At 39.6% G+C, this 15,527-nt stretch overlaps 1 non-coding gene across 1 annotated transcript; it reads left to right on the top strand.

The window, feature by feature from the left end:
• Positions 1–1,369: 1,369 nt before the first annotated feature.
• LOC122676226 lies at positions 1,370–1,473 on the top strand. Its single transcript, XR_006335508.1, has one exon. It is a non-coding gene; the product is annotated as a U6 spliceosomal RNA (small nuclear RNA).
• Positions 1,474–15,527: the final 14,054 nt, after the last annotated feature.

Raw genomic sequence — 15,527 nt, 5'->3', positions numbered from 1 at the left:
GGGATTCTCCAGGCAAGAATACTGGAGTGGGTTGCCATTTCCAACTCTAGCAGATCTTCCCAACCCAGGGATCAAACCCACGTCTACTAAGTCTCCTGCATTGGCAGGTGGGTTCTTTGCCACTAGCACTACCTGGGAAGCCCATTTGAATCCTTACTCAAACAAAATGTAAGCACTGGCTGACAATTTCATGAATAACTATTGTTAATATTTTAGATATTGTAATAATATTGTGTGCTTTTATCTTTTAGACATACACTTATCTTTATAAATGAAATAATATGGTATCTGAAATTTGTTCTAAAATAATATAAAACATGGGAAGTAGATGTGATAGAGTCAGCCATGCATGGATGGTGGTTGAGGCTTCCAGAAAGGAACATGACAATTCATTACACACTCTGCTTACTTTTGTGCATGTTTGAAATTCTCCACAATAAGCAAACACACAGACACACACACCAAACACACCAAACCATCATTTCTATTGCTGATTGTGTGGTATGAATGAAGATAATTCTCACACATTGCCAGCAGAAATGTAAAGTGTTACAATTTTTTCAGAAGGCAATTTGGCAAGGTCTATTTTTTAAAATACATATATACTTTGTTCCAGAAATTCTACTCCTGGGACCCTATTCCTTAGGAATATAAGTAGGAACCCATGAGGCCACATTACAGATATGTTTACTGTGAAACTGTTTGTAGGGGAACCCAATCTATAGCAATCTACAGTATTCAGCAGATTGGGTAGACTGGTCCACTCTCCCTCTAGTTAACCTTTTTATTGTGTGTCTACTTGCAAAGTCTGAAAAACTAAAGACATAATTCCCAGACTCCCTTGAAGCTAGTGTTCTAGACTGTGATTTAATTTCACCAGTCAGATGTACAAGTGTAGCTCTGACAGACATGATATGGGTCTCAAGTCAACAGCTCTGATAGTAGCTTCCTGACTTCCCAGGTTGTAGCTAGGGTGGCATGACTCTGGAACCAGCAGCTGGGACATCAACTTCCTGACTGTGATGGATGTCGAATTTCCCTTGGGCGGCAGGTTCCATGGGACTGTTACAGGAGTCATCACTGGAGGCCCAGCCTAGAATCTGGTATTTGGATCCCTCTAAGGATTTGGGCTTCCACAGTGGCTCAGACAGTAAAGAATCCACCTGCAATGCAGGAGACCCGAGCTCAGTCCCTTAATCAGGAAGATCCCCTGGAGAATGGAATGGCTACCCATTCCAGTATTCTTGCCTGGAGAATCAGATGGACAGAGGAGCCTGGAGCACTACAGTCCTTAGAATCGTAAAGAGATGGACACGACTGAGTAACTAAACTTTCACAAGGATTTGGTTAAGTCCCAAATTACCTGTATTAAATCACTTTCTATTTAAAATAATTAGTTCCTCGATACAGAGAAGATTAGCATGGCCCTTGTGCAAGGATGACATGCAAATTTGTGAAGCGTTCCATATTTAAAAAAAAAAAATAAGGAAAGAATTTGTTTTAGCAATTAAAAATAAAATAATTAGTTCCTGCTAGATACAACGGATTCAAATTATTGAATAAATTATAGTATTACATCTCCAGATCATGGAATATTAAAAGGATAAATTAGATCCATATAAATGACCCAGTAGAATCTAGAGTAGTAGCATATATATTTTCATAGGTACTTCGAAGTGTGAGAAAATGAAAGTACAAATGAGTATAATATGACCCATTTTTTTCAAAACAATGATCAACTCCCTGAAATCTCTATAAATATTAATACAAGGATCTAGGTAGGATTTCACAAGCATGGAGAAAATATTGGTTATGAATATAGGTAACAGGTGTCTGGCTAGGGAATAAGAAAGGGGTTAACATGAGGAGAGGAGGTAGAGAATAAATGTTAAAAAAAAAGCAAGCATGACAGGATTCTATGTATGTAAATTTATTGGGGTATGTATATTGCATGCATAAAAAATTCTTGAAAGGATAACCAACAATGTAACCTCAGTATGATGGGTGGGATTTACTTTCTTCTTTATATAATAATCAAATGTTTCTAATGAGCACTTTTTATATGATCAGGGGGAAAAAAGATATTTGCATTGTAGAAAAAAGCAAAAGAAAAAGTGACTTACAATAGTAACAAAAGCTATAAGGCACCCAGGACTTAATCCCACAAAAGTTTAACAAGATCTTTAGGGAGAAAATAAACGGAGCTTTATACAATACTAATGTATTAGAGATCTCAGTATAATAACAATGGCAATTCTCTAAATCAACCTATAAATTCAAAACAATTCACCTAAAACTCAAGAGGATTTTTCATAGAACTTGATAAACTGATCTTTGAGTTCACATAGAACAGTAAAAGGCCTGCAATAGCCAAGACAATTTACAAAATGAATAAGAAGAAAGGATCACCACATCAGATATCAAGATGTTATGGAAAATCAACTATATTCCAATAACATTTTAAAAAAGATGTTATGAATTTGCAATAATTAAAACAGTGTGGTATTGCACAGAGGCAGATAATATATAAATGAAACAGACTAGAGACAGTAGCAATACACCCACATATATTGTGAAACTTGGTGAGTGACAGAGGTGACATTATACACTAGTGAGGAGGACAAGATAGCAACCAAAGAGGAGTTTCTGGCCTCCTTTCTGAATCCACCCTAGAGCGGCTACAAAAATCACTGGTAGGTCAATGAATATCAGAATATAATATAAAAACAAGAAACGTTCAGGAAGATAGGAAGTGGCTGTGTTTCAAATGCATATGGGAAATGGTAGTCTAGAATAGAAGATGGCAGGTGAAGGATGGGGTGTAGAAGTATAGTCTCATTATATATTTTTCCCCCCTCCACACTGTTCTGGGCAAGTCACTGCTCACCTCATCACTTCTGTGGGGCAGAGGGAGAGTAATGCCAGCACAGTGCCATTGGATATACTTACAACCTATGGCAGAGCTGGAATCCGGCTGGTGGGGAGCAGCTAATAACAGGTGCAGATCAGCGTCTTAACTCTAAGCAGCCTTAATTCTTATCCTAATCCCAAGGAGGAAGCTTTTGTAAAAGAGCAGAGCTGAGAGAGGAAGTACAGAAAAAGTCAACTAACGTGGGTAGGTAAGTAGGGAGTCATCAAGTCCAGACTGAAACAACAGAAGTCATCAGTGCAGGGAATATTTCCTACTGTTATACTACTCCATGACACCAGACATCATCTATGAACTAATGAGGGTCTAAGGCTGGATTTCAGTCTCCTCAACCAGGTATACATGACCTGTCTGCTGCTGCTGCTGCTAAGTCGCTTCAGTCATGTCCGACTCTGTGCGACCCCATAGATGGAAGCCCACCAGGCTCTGCCATCCCTGGGATTCTCCAGGCAAGAACACTGGAGTGGGTTGCCATTTCCTTCCCCAATGCATGAAAGTGAAAAGTGAAAGGGGAGTCACTCAGTCGTGTCCAACTCTTAGCGACCCCATGGACTGCAGCCTACCAGGCTCCTCTGTCCATGGGATTTTCCAGGCAAGAGTACTGGAGTCGGGTACATGACCTATCTAGGTAGCTAATATTCCCAAGGTAATATGGGCTTACCGGGGAAAGAATGATACAAACAAGCTGCACATGCTTAGCAGTCCATGCTAAAGGAAATTACCAATGGACCAGACAGACAAGAATGCAAAATACACATGATAAATATGATTAACAAGATAAGAGTTTTGGAAATATGAAGCAGAAATAAACAATGATATAGAAGAACTATGTTACTAATGTAACAGTTCAAGTTAAGAATCTAATAAATTAATTTATCAGCGTGCGTGTACACTCAGTCACTTCAGTTGTGTCCATCTCTTTGCGACGCTATGGACTAAAGCTCACCAGGTTCCTCTGTCCATGGGATTCTCCAGGCAAGAACACTGGAGTGGGTTTCCATGCCCTCCTCCAGAGGATCTTCCCAACCCAGGGACTGAACCTGTCTCCTGTCTCCTGCATTGGCAGGCAGATTCTTTAAAACTGAGCCACCAGGGAACCCCAGTTTATCAGCAGAAGGGGATAACTAAGAAGCCAATTGTAGTATCAGGTAAGAAACCTTCCCTGGAAGAGTTAAGAGTAGGCTGCTGGGGCTGCTGCTAAGTCGCTTCAGTCGTGTCCGACTCTGTGCAACCCCACAGACAGCAGCCCACCAGGCTCCCCCGTCCCTGGGATTCTCCAAGCAAGAATACTGGAGTGGGTTGCCATTTCCTTCTCCAATGCATAAAAGTGAAAAGTGAAAGTGAAGTCATTCAGTTGTGTCTGACTCTTAGCAACCCCCTGGAGTGCAGCCTACCAGGCTCCTCCGTCCATGGGATTTTCCAGGCAAGAGTACTGGAGTGGGTTGCCATTACCTTCTCCATAAGAGTAGGCAGAAATGTTCAAAATAAGAAAAAAGTTAAGTGACAGGTAGCTTTGGAGTAAAAACTTAATATGAATCAAAGTAGAGAGAAAAACAAATTACAAGGAAATCTTTGAAGAAATAATGACTGATAATTTTCCAGAATTAGAAAAAAGATGTAAGATTACTGATTTAAAGAGCTCATAGAACACTAACAGGAGACATTAAGAACAGAAACAAAACACTGTAATATTCATTAGAGTGAAATTTAAGATCATCAAAGCCAGAGAAAATTCTAAAGGCTTCCAGAGAGAAAACTGTTATCACCTTGAAAGTAACAAGGATCTGCCCCATGATAGTCTTCTTCATAGCCTCTGAGAACCAGCAGGCAATGGTGTACTGTGCAAAGCACTGAAGGAAAGGAAGTTCAAATCTAGGATTTTATATCAAAACTACCATGTGTTAAATTTGATTTTCCCTCAAAAATTATTTGATCAAAAAAAAAATTTGATTTTCCCTTACTTTCAATTTTGCCTTCATTTCTGAGGTGGCCTAATTTTTTCCTTCCATCTCTTGCCTAAACTCTGCCAGCTCCTGCTTCATTTCCTTCTGCTGCCTCATCACCTTGTCCCTAAGTATTTGCTTCCTTGTTCAATGCTCTTGATTTAAATAAATAGTTGTTAAAATCAGTTTTAAAAGTTCATGGTCAAATATTTAGTCAAAACTTCTATCTCCTAGTTTTCCCCACAAATGGCATTTGTACTCCTTTTGTCAGTTTTGATTTCTACAAAGAGGGGAAAGACAACCTTATGATTCCATCCTCACATTGAAATCCAATGGAAACTATTGCTTAAATGTGAGGGTGAAATAAAAATATTCAAGTCCTCAGAGAGTCACAACACAAAATGCTCTCTGAAAGTGTTCTCATCTAGAAGAAAGTATATATAGAGGGTACTGAGAGATGAGTATTAGAGGAAAAGAGAAAGAACAGTCCCACACTAAAATTCTGTGTGATCCCAACATGGTGTGAGTGTCCATCAGGGCTGTGTGTCTAGTTCTCTTGGTGTTGCAAACCTTCCCATTGGAAGCCATAGCATTTTGAGTTGGAAAGAGTCTCTGAGGCCATATCTCATTTGGCAGGTCCTGGGGCTCTAGGTCTTCAGAGGCACACTTTATCCTGTATTTAAATGTTCAGTGTGGCACACACCAAACAGCTAATATATTACTGGTCACACAGACCACGAAGACAAACTCACTTGGTCACCTGACTCCCAATCCAGGGCTCATTCTCTTTTAATGCACCATCATTAAAATGAACTATCCCATAGACATAAACATTGCCTGTTCCAGTGTCTTATATTCATCAATGAGATATCATGACCTTTTCTCAAATTTTAGTCAAGAATACAAAATTACAATTTAAATTCTCAGGCTCTTTCTGGGTAAGTTAAGGGATAAGAGGAGATGTTTTATGTGTTAGTCTTCCATTAATATAGAAATCTGACCACATGGGCTTTTAGACTAGTTGGGAAAGGAGCGGGGGCAAGGGGGGTGGGGAGAGGTGATGACAAGTGGTCTAAGTCTCCAGTGAAAAAAGGGATCATTAGCTTTGTGGCAGGGGAAGAGTGGAGTGGTGGCATATAGGTCACTGTTCTAAATGGTGAGGACCTACTTATTCAAATATTCATTGGCTTGTTCTACTTTGTGTCTCATCTTCCATCAATCTATCTCCCTATTCTAAAACAACAAGTCTGATAGTTCTGACCTAAAAAAAAAAAAAGATTAATTTTTTTCCATCCATTGTGGCTCTGGATTTAAAATTTTATTTTTCATTTACTCCTTTCTTCTTGCCAAACCACAAACTACTACCCTCCAAAAGGGTCTGTTCTGCTTGTTTTGGAGCTGCCGACTTTTAAAATACTTGATTCTGATCTCCAACCCCATTCTGGGCCTGGAGCTCAGCTCACAGCCAAGTAAAGAATAATCTGGAAAAGATGGTGGGATGAAAATATGTACCTTGGCTGTATGCTCTCTTCTGAGCAGCGGACAACATTTCTATTTTAGATTTGAACAATTGTGTAAGTCTCTGGCTCAAAAGGGGACCATGTTTTCCTCCTTGATAGCTTGTGATGCTTCTACATGTCTCCTTGAGATCTCCACGGAAAATGAGATCTCTTTCTCTCCAGCTGAAAAGAAGATAATGCTGGGGTCCTGATAATGTCCAAACTCACTGTGAATGCCAGTGCTGTTGAGCGAAAACCTAATGAAACTTCTTCCATCTACTTTAAAAACGAGTTTAAATAATGACCTTTGATGGAAATGGCCAAGTGATAGTTGGGAAAATTGTTTTCCTAGCATTATGCTGCATGCTAAAAAGACTTTAAGAACATTGTGTATTTCATAAAGTAAAAATGAACCATAAATGTCTAGTATAGTATGCACACATAATCATGTATACTGACTACATATAATGTGATCATTACCAACTATTATAGTGTCAATAGTTTGCAAAGCATTTTCACTTATCTTATTCAGTCCTCATGATAAATTACAGAAGGAATTTCTTATTTTTGGACCATGCCAGTAGAGAGAGAATGGCATACTGGGGGAATGAGGGATTTGAGGTCCCAGGGGTTCAAGTGGTCATGACATTCAACTGGTATCAAGACAACAGAGTACAGAAAGTAAACGGTGAATCACAATACCTGATTCAAGGTGTTAGCTGTGGGGCTCTGAGCAAATGTCTTTAACATTTTTGGTTTCAGTTTCTATATTTCTAAAAGTGATATTGGACTAGAAGATCATGTTGTTGCTGTTGTTTAGTCGCTTAAGTCATGTCTGATGTGACCCCCTAGACTGTAATCTGCCAGGCTCTCGGTCCATGGGATTTCCCAGGCAAGAATACTGGTGTAGGCTTCTGTTAATTTCCTTCTCCAGGTGATCTTTCCAACCCAGGGTTAAACCTGTGTCTCCTGCTTGGCAGGTGGATGCTTTACCACTGAGCCACCTGGGAAGCCTTAGATGATGGGTGACTTCCCAGTCCAATCTTTTAATCCATAAAAATTGGTGGCTATAAAACATAAAGCAAAATTTATTTACAATATTTTTATACCAGGCATATCTAAAACTTCTTAGTAGGGAATGCTGATAGGAATGATGATGTTCAAAACTTAATCCTAAAAATAGATGGAATTATTAAGAGATACCAGGAATATCAGAGCTTTTTGAATTACATGAGGCAAATAATCACACACAACCCCCTCCCCACTTCTTTCTACAAATCTGTGGAGTTGGCAGGGCCATCCTATTGATTGGGAGAATGACCTGTCTACTTCATACAAAGTTCTAAACAAAAGTTTCACATAGAGCTCTAAAACTCTGAGCAAACCCTTTGTGGTTGACTAATTGAAAGATGTCTGGTCAAAATAATAGAACTATATTACTAAATAGATTGTTGAATCATGGAGTGACAAAAGAGAACTGTTAGTCAAATTCGCACATTTTGTAAGTGGAAAAAACAGTTAACACAGTAAAAAACAGCAATAGAACCCAAACCCAAGACTCCTGATTCCCAGCCTAGCTCTTTTCACCATGCTTTATGGCCTCCAGGAGCAGACCTGGCTTCAAGGAGAACAAGCACTTCAAGTTGTGGTAAATGTGAGCTCTTCCTTTAGGGGCAGCTGAGGCCACTTGTTTTTGGCACAAAGCTGTCTTTAAGGAACTGCTCATTTCTAGCTGGACAGGACCTGGCTCCCTGAGCTGTGCTAACATAATGCCACACAAAACACTCAGAATGACAATGAGAATATTGTCTGGAAACTAACTACAGTCCTAATATGTTATGTAGTATACTGTGATGGCTAAAGACAGCCAGCTTAGTCTAAGTCCATTTTAAAACAACTTTAACAAGATTGTAAGAAATGATAATCTAACTGTATTCTGCTTGATCAGATCACACCTGGAGTTCACTGCTCACTGATGGACCTACACAAAAGATCTTGACAAACTGGAGAACATCAGAAGTGGGCAAGCAGGACAGTGAGGGCTCTTTATTGTTTATTTAAATTGAAGAGTAGTTAATTTACAATATTGTGCTAGTTTCAGGTATCAGCAAAGTGATTAAGCTTTATATACTTTTTCAGATTATTTTCCATTACTACAAGATACTGAATATAGTTCCCTGTGCTATACAGTAAATCCTTGTTGCTTATCTATTTTTGTGTATACTAATTTTTATCTCCTAATTTACCTCTCCTGTCCCCCTTTCCCCCTTTGTGAATCAGAAGTTTGTTTCCTATGTCTGTGAGTTCTATTTCTGTTTTGTGTATAGACTTGTCTGTATCCTTTTTTAGATTGCACATATAAGCAATATCATACATTTGTCTTTCTTACTTCCCTTAATATAATATTCTCTAGGTCCATCCATGTTGCTGCAAATGGCAATATTTAATTCTTTTTATGGCTGAGCAATATTCCATTATGGATTTCCTTGGTGGCTCATTGGTAAAGAACCTGCCTGCCAATGTAGAAGATGCAGGTTCCATCCTTGGGTCAGGAAGATCCCTTGAAGGAAACGGCAACCCACTCCAATATTCTTGCTTGGGAAACCCTATGGACAAAGGAGCCTAGTGGGCTGTCCATAGGATTGCAAGGAGTCAGACATGACTTAGTGACTGAACATGCATGCAATATTCCATTGTGTATATACACCACATCTTAAGTCAATCATCTGTTGAAGGGCACTTGGGTTGTTTCCATATTTCAGCTCTTCAGTGCTGCTACGAACATTAGGGTGCAATCTTTTAAAATTAGTTTTCATCTTTTCCAGATATCTTTGCAGAAGTTGGATTGCTGGAACATATGGTAATGATCTTTTTAGTTTTAAGGACTCTCCATACTGTTTTCCATAGTTGCTACACCAATTTATACTCCCACCAACAGTATAGGAAGGTTCCCTTTTTTCCACTCAGTGAGAGCTCTTTAAACTTCATAAGTCCCAGACGGTGTACACCATCCTCCAGTATTCAAAGTGCAACTACCTTTATTCCTCCTGCAAATCAGTGAAATAGGCTGTAGGATAGATTACCCTTGTACTGGTGACAGAGAACACACCAGAGAGGCTGAAGTGTAAACTGATACACGCATCAACAGATGAATACACAAGGTACAGTGGTGGTGCTGTGAGTTTGAAGAATGAGTACAAATTTGTTAGGAGCTGAGCAAAAGGGTGATCCAGACAAAAGGTGCACCTGGTATTTTCCCAGTAGTAGGTATTACTATGAAACAGATTCCCTCTCTGGGCATGAGAATGAGACAGAAGACTTTCATAGAAGCCTTTTCCAAAAACCAACTTTAAGCCCTTCAGAAGTCCCTTAGATCTTATGATATCTAGTAATTCTCTGGGAGGTTCTACTCAGGCCAACTGCTTTATATAAAACAGACCAGTTCTCTACACACAATCAACTAAAACATCAAAATATAAGTGATACATAGTACCCTTTTTAAAAAGCACTTCTGAGCAGAAAGAAATCAAGAATTAACAGATTTGAAAAATGGTTAAGGGAGTGTTAGCCTGCAAATAATTCAACTAGCGACATGCTTAAATTTTAGCCTCCTTAAAATAATTTTTGAGAAACGGCCTCTAATAATGAAAAATTTAGCCAATTCTGTCATTTTTTATGCCTTTACATCATGTTTTTTCTTCACAGCACCTATACACAGCACCTCTGTGTCAACATAAACTCCTTGGAAGTGGAGAATACCTGTCTTGCTCATTGTTTTCTCAGAGCCCAGAACAGTACCAGACATATATTAGAGCTCCATTTCATTTATTCATTAAATGAGTGGCTCTTTAGCTGATGGGATTGCCCCACAGTATAAGCAGTAGATATATACTTCATTAAGATTTGGTTACATACATTTTCTATATAACTAGAATTAGCAATTCTACCCTACTTTTCATGTAGTTGAAGCAGGCCTTTGTAACTTTTAAGACACTTGACATAAATGCCACCATTAGTAAAAAGTAAAGATTTTTGGACAATTCACTAAACTCCAAGGGTGGCAAGAGAAGAAGGTGCACCAAGTACTTTGGCATCTTTAGCCCTGATCCTCCAATCCCTACAGTTGGTCAAATAGAATCAGATTCTAACTTTCATCTTCAAAGCGATTTACAAATACTGAATCCATTGTAACAGTTTGTACATTACCTCCACAGATCCAAGAAAGGACCACAGGAATAGCGACAAGATAGTTAGTTCCTTCCTATTCAAGAGCCAGTATCTATTAGGAGACACTGAATTCATCCTTCCAGAAATTAGGAGACACGCCATGTGTTTTTCACATTTTCTGGGTTATCAGAAAAGGTTTTGTGAAAGCGCTGGGACTTGGGACTAGAATGAGATGAAGAGGAGGCAGTTACAATAATTCCTAGTGTAAAGATCAGAACTACTGAAAATGGGCATTCCCACTCTTTTTAGCCCACTCTCCAATCAGTACTGTTTAACAAGACTTACATTAGAATTTGTTAACTTTGAACTTAACCAAGAACTTGATTTTTCATTTTAGACAGTGCTTGGTGTGACCTGAACTGACCAAATTAAAAACATTGGTGTCATCTTTGCTTTCTCCTTCATTTTCAATTAAGTCATCAAGCCTACTGAAAATTTTTCAATTTTTCTCTCCTTTTTCACTCTTACTGCTAAAGGCTTATCACATTATGTCTGGACTACTGCAGCAGCTTACTAAATGGTCCCTAGCCTCTCTGTCTTCTAACCCTTATTTACCATTACTCTATGCGGTTTTAAGAACATTCAATTTCATCTGGTGATCCTCAATTTAAAAACAAAATTACCCCAAAGATAACCCTAACACCCAATGATTTCATGTGTAATGGTCATTCCTCAATCTGGAGTTCAGGAAACTCTACAATCTGACCCTAGCTCTTCTAAGTTGTGTTACCATCATCTAGTACTACCATCATCATTTAGCAACTTCAGCTCCTCTATTTTAACCAGATTGGTGTACCTAACAACCTCTTAATATACCACTCAACTCCCACATTTTGGTAATACTGACTTTACATGGGATTAACATTTTGAAGGTATTTATAGAATTATCCAAATCCTATGCATTATTTAATATCCAAAGGAAATTTCTTCTCTTCTAGGTCTTTCTCTACCATTTTGGCTTTGGGCTTCCCCCGTGGCTCAGGAGCAGTGGCTGTGCTTTGCTGGAGCAGCCGTGAAGAGATACCCCACATCCAAGGTAAGATAAACCCAAAAAAGATGGTAGGCACCGAGAGAGGGCATCAGAGGGCAGACAGACTGAAACCACATCACAGAAAACTAGTCAATCTGACCACATGGACCACAGCCTTGTCTAACTCAATGAAACTAAGCCATGCCATGTGGGGCCACCCAAGACAGACAGGTCATGGTGGAAAGGTCTGACAGAATGTGGTCCACTAGAGAAGGGAATGGCAAACCACTTCAGTATTCTTGCCTTGAGAACCCCATGAACTGTATGAAAAGGCAAAAAGATAGGACACTGAAAGATGAACTCCAGGTCGGTAGGTGCCCAATATGCTACTGGAGATTAGTGGAGAAATAACTCCAGAAAGAATGAAGGGATGGAGCCAAAGCAAAAACAACACCCAGCTGTGGATATGACTGGTGATAGAAGCAAGGTCCGATACTGTAAAGAGCAATATTGCATAGGAACCTGGAATGTTAGGTCCATGAATCAAGGCAAATTGGAAGTGGTCAAACTTCCAAGGAGATGGCAAGAGTGAACGTTGACATCCTAGGAATCAGTGAACTAAAATGGACTGGAATGGGTGAATTTAACTCAGATGACTGTTATATCTACTACTGGGGGCAAGAATCCCTTAGAAGAAATGGAGTGGCCATCATAGTCAACAAGAGTCCCAAATGCAGTACTTGGATGCAATCACAAAAATGACAGAATGACCTCTGTTCATTTCCAAGGCAAACAATTCAATATCACGGTGATTCAAGTCTATGCCCCGACCAGTAATGCTGAAGAAGCTGAATGGTTGTATGAAGACCTACATGACCTCTTAGAACTAACACCCCAAAAAGATATCCTTTTCATTATATAGGACTGAAATGCAAAAGTAAGAAGTCAAGAAACACCTGAAGTAGCAGGCAAATTTGGCCTTGGAGTACAGAATGAAGCAGGGCAAAGGCTATTAGAGTTTTCCCAAGAGAATGCACTGATCATAGCAAACACCCTCTTCCAACAACGCAAGAGAAGACTCTATACATGGACATCACTAGATGGCCAACACCAAAATCAGATTGATTATATTCTTTGCAGCCAAAGATGGAGCTCTATACAGTCAGCAAAAACAAGACCAGGAGCTGACTGTGGCTCAGATTATGAACTCTTTATTGCCAAATTCAGACTTAAATTGAAGAAAGTGGGGAAAACTACTAGACCGTTCAGGTATGACCTAAATCAAATCCCTTATGATTATACAGTGGAAGTGAGAAATAGATTTAAGGGACTAGATCTGATAGACAGAGTGCCTGATGAACTAAGGATGGAGGTTCGTGACATTGTACAGGAGACAGGGATCAAGACCATCCCCAAGAAAAAGAAATGCAAAAAAGCAAAATGGCTGCCTCAGGAGGCCTTACAAATAGCTGTGAAAAGAAGCAAAAAGCAAGGGAGAAAAGGAGAGATATACCCATTTGAATGCAGAGTTCCAAAGAATAGCAAGGAGATATAAGAAAGCCTTCTTCAGTGATCAGTTCAAAGAAATAGAGGAAAACAATAGAATGGGAAACACTAGAGATCTTTTCAAGAAAATTAGAGATACCAAGGGAACATTTCATGCAAAGATGGGCTCAATAAAGGACAGAAATGGTATGGACCTAACAGAAGCAGAAGATATTAAGAGGAGGTGGCAAGAATCACAGAACTGTACAAAAGAGATCTTCACGACCCAGATAATCACGATGGTGTGATCACTCACCTAGAGCCAGATATCCTGGAATGTGAAGTCAAGTGGGCCTTTGGAAGCATCACTACGAAAAAGTTAGTGGAGGTAATGGAATTCCAGTTGAGCTATTTCAAATCCTAAAAGATGATACTGTGAAAGTGCTGCACTCAATATGCCAGCAAATTTGGAAAACTCAGCAGTGGCCACAGGACTGGAAAATGTCAGTTTTCCTTCCAATCTCAAAGAAAGGCGATGCCAAAGAATGCTCAAACTACCGCACAATTGCACAAATCTCACACGCTAGTAAAGTAATGCTCAACATTCTCCAAGCCAGGCTTCAGCAATATGTGAACCGTGAACTTCCAGGTGTTCAAGCTGGTTTTAGAAAAGGCAGAGGAACCAACGATCAAATTGCCAATATCCGCTGGATAATCAAAAAAGCAAGAGTTCCAGAAAAACATCTATTTCTGCTTTATTGACTATGACAAAGCCTTTGACTATGTGGATCACAATAAACTGTGGAAAATTCTGAAAAAGATGGGAATACCAGACCACCTGACCTGCCTCTTGAGAAACCTGGGTTCAGGTCAGGAAGAAACAGAACTGGACATGGAATGACAGACTGGTTCCAAATAGGAAAAGTACGTCAAGGCTGTATACTGTTACCCTGCTTATTTAACTTATATGCAGAGTACATCATTAGAAACGCTGGGCTGGAGGAAGCACAAGCTGGAATCAAGATTGCTGGGAGAAATATAAATAACCTCAGATATGCAGATGACACCACCCTTATGGCAGAAAGTGAAGAACTAAAGAGTCTCTTGATGAAAGTGAAAGAGGGGAGTGAAAAAGTTGGCTTAAAGCTCAACATTTCAGAAAACTAAGATCATGGCATCCAGTCCCATCACTACTTGGCAAATAGATGGGGTAACAGTGGAAACAGTGGCTGACTTTATTTTTGGGGGCTCCAAAACCACTGCAGATGGTGATTGCAGTCATGAAATTAAAACATGTTTACTCCTTGGAAGGAAAGTTATGACCAAACTAGACAGCATATTAAAAAGCAGAGACATTACTTTGCCAATAAAGGTCCGTCTAGTCAAGGCTATGGTTTTTCCAGTAGTCATGTATGGATGTTAGAGTCGGACTATAAAGAAAGCTGAGCGCCAAAGAATTGATGCTTTTGAACTGTGGTGTTAGAGAAGACTCCTGAGAGAGTCCCTTGGACTGCAAGGAGATCCAACCAGTCCATCCTAAAGGAGATCAGTCCTGCGTGTTCATCAGAAGGACTGATGTTGAAGCTGAAACTCCAATACTTTGGCCACCTGATGCAAAGAACTGACTCATCTGAAAAGATCCTGATGCTGGGAAAGATTGAAGGCACTAAGAGAAGGGGACAACAGAGGATGAGATGCTTGGATGGCATCACCGACTCAATGGACATGAGTCTGGGTAGACTCCAGGAGTTGGTGATGGACAGGGAGGCCTGGTGTGCTGCAGTTCATGGGGTCGAAAAGAGTTGGACACCACTGAGCAGTTGAACTGAACTGAGTGGCTCAGTGGTCGAATCCACCTACAATGCAGGAGACATGGGTTTGATTCCTGTGTCAGGAAGATTCCTTGGAGGAATAGATGGCAACCCACTCCTGTATTCTTTCTGGGAAAATCCCATGGACAGAGGAGCCTAGTAGGCTATAGTCCATGGGATTGCAAAGAGTTAGACATGACTGAGCACAGCTCATGCTTGCTTGCTACCATATTGGGGCTTCTTTCCACCATAAATTTCTATGAAAATCATTGTCTATTCCATCAATTTTGCTAGGATCATATTCCATCTTAAAATTTAACCAAATTCTTTCATGTTTCTGTGACATGTATGTGTCTTTTACCAAATATACAGTAAGCTCCTGGTAAAGGTCCCTCAGGGATTTTCCAGTCTCATTTGTTATTCAGTCAAGTTATTAATCCTAGTTAACTGAACCTGTAAATATTAAAAAGTTTTCTTTGCATGTAAAGATACCCGTCTTATATAAGGGTAAAAGAGGACAATCTTCTTGAATATCACATGATAATTTTAAGAATTTACTTCTGCATATGCATGTGAATAACAACTGGATATGTAGGTGTAGACAGATGACACAATTTCCTTCCTTGCTCTACTACTTTGTATTTCTGAACTGTACTTCTCAAC

This window comes from Cervus elaphus, chromosome 19 (genome assembly GCF_910594005.1).
Source record: "Cervus elaphus chromosome 19, mCerEla1.1, whole genome shotgun sequence".
NCBI classification, from domain to species: Eukaryota; Metazoa; Chordata; class Mammalia; order Artiodactyla; family Cervidae; genus Cervus; species Cervus elaphus.
The sequence above is the reverse complement of the archived record's forward strand: the minus strand, read 5'-3'. Positions and strand labels throughout refer to the sequence as shown.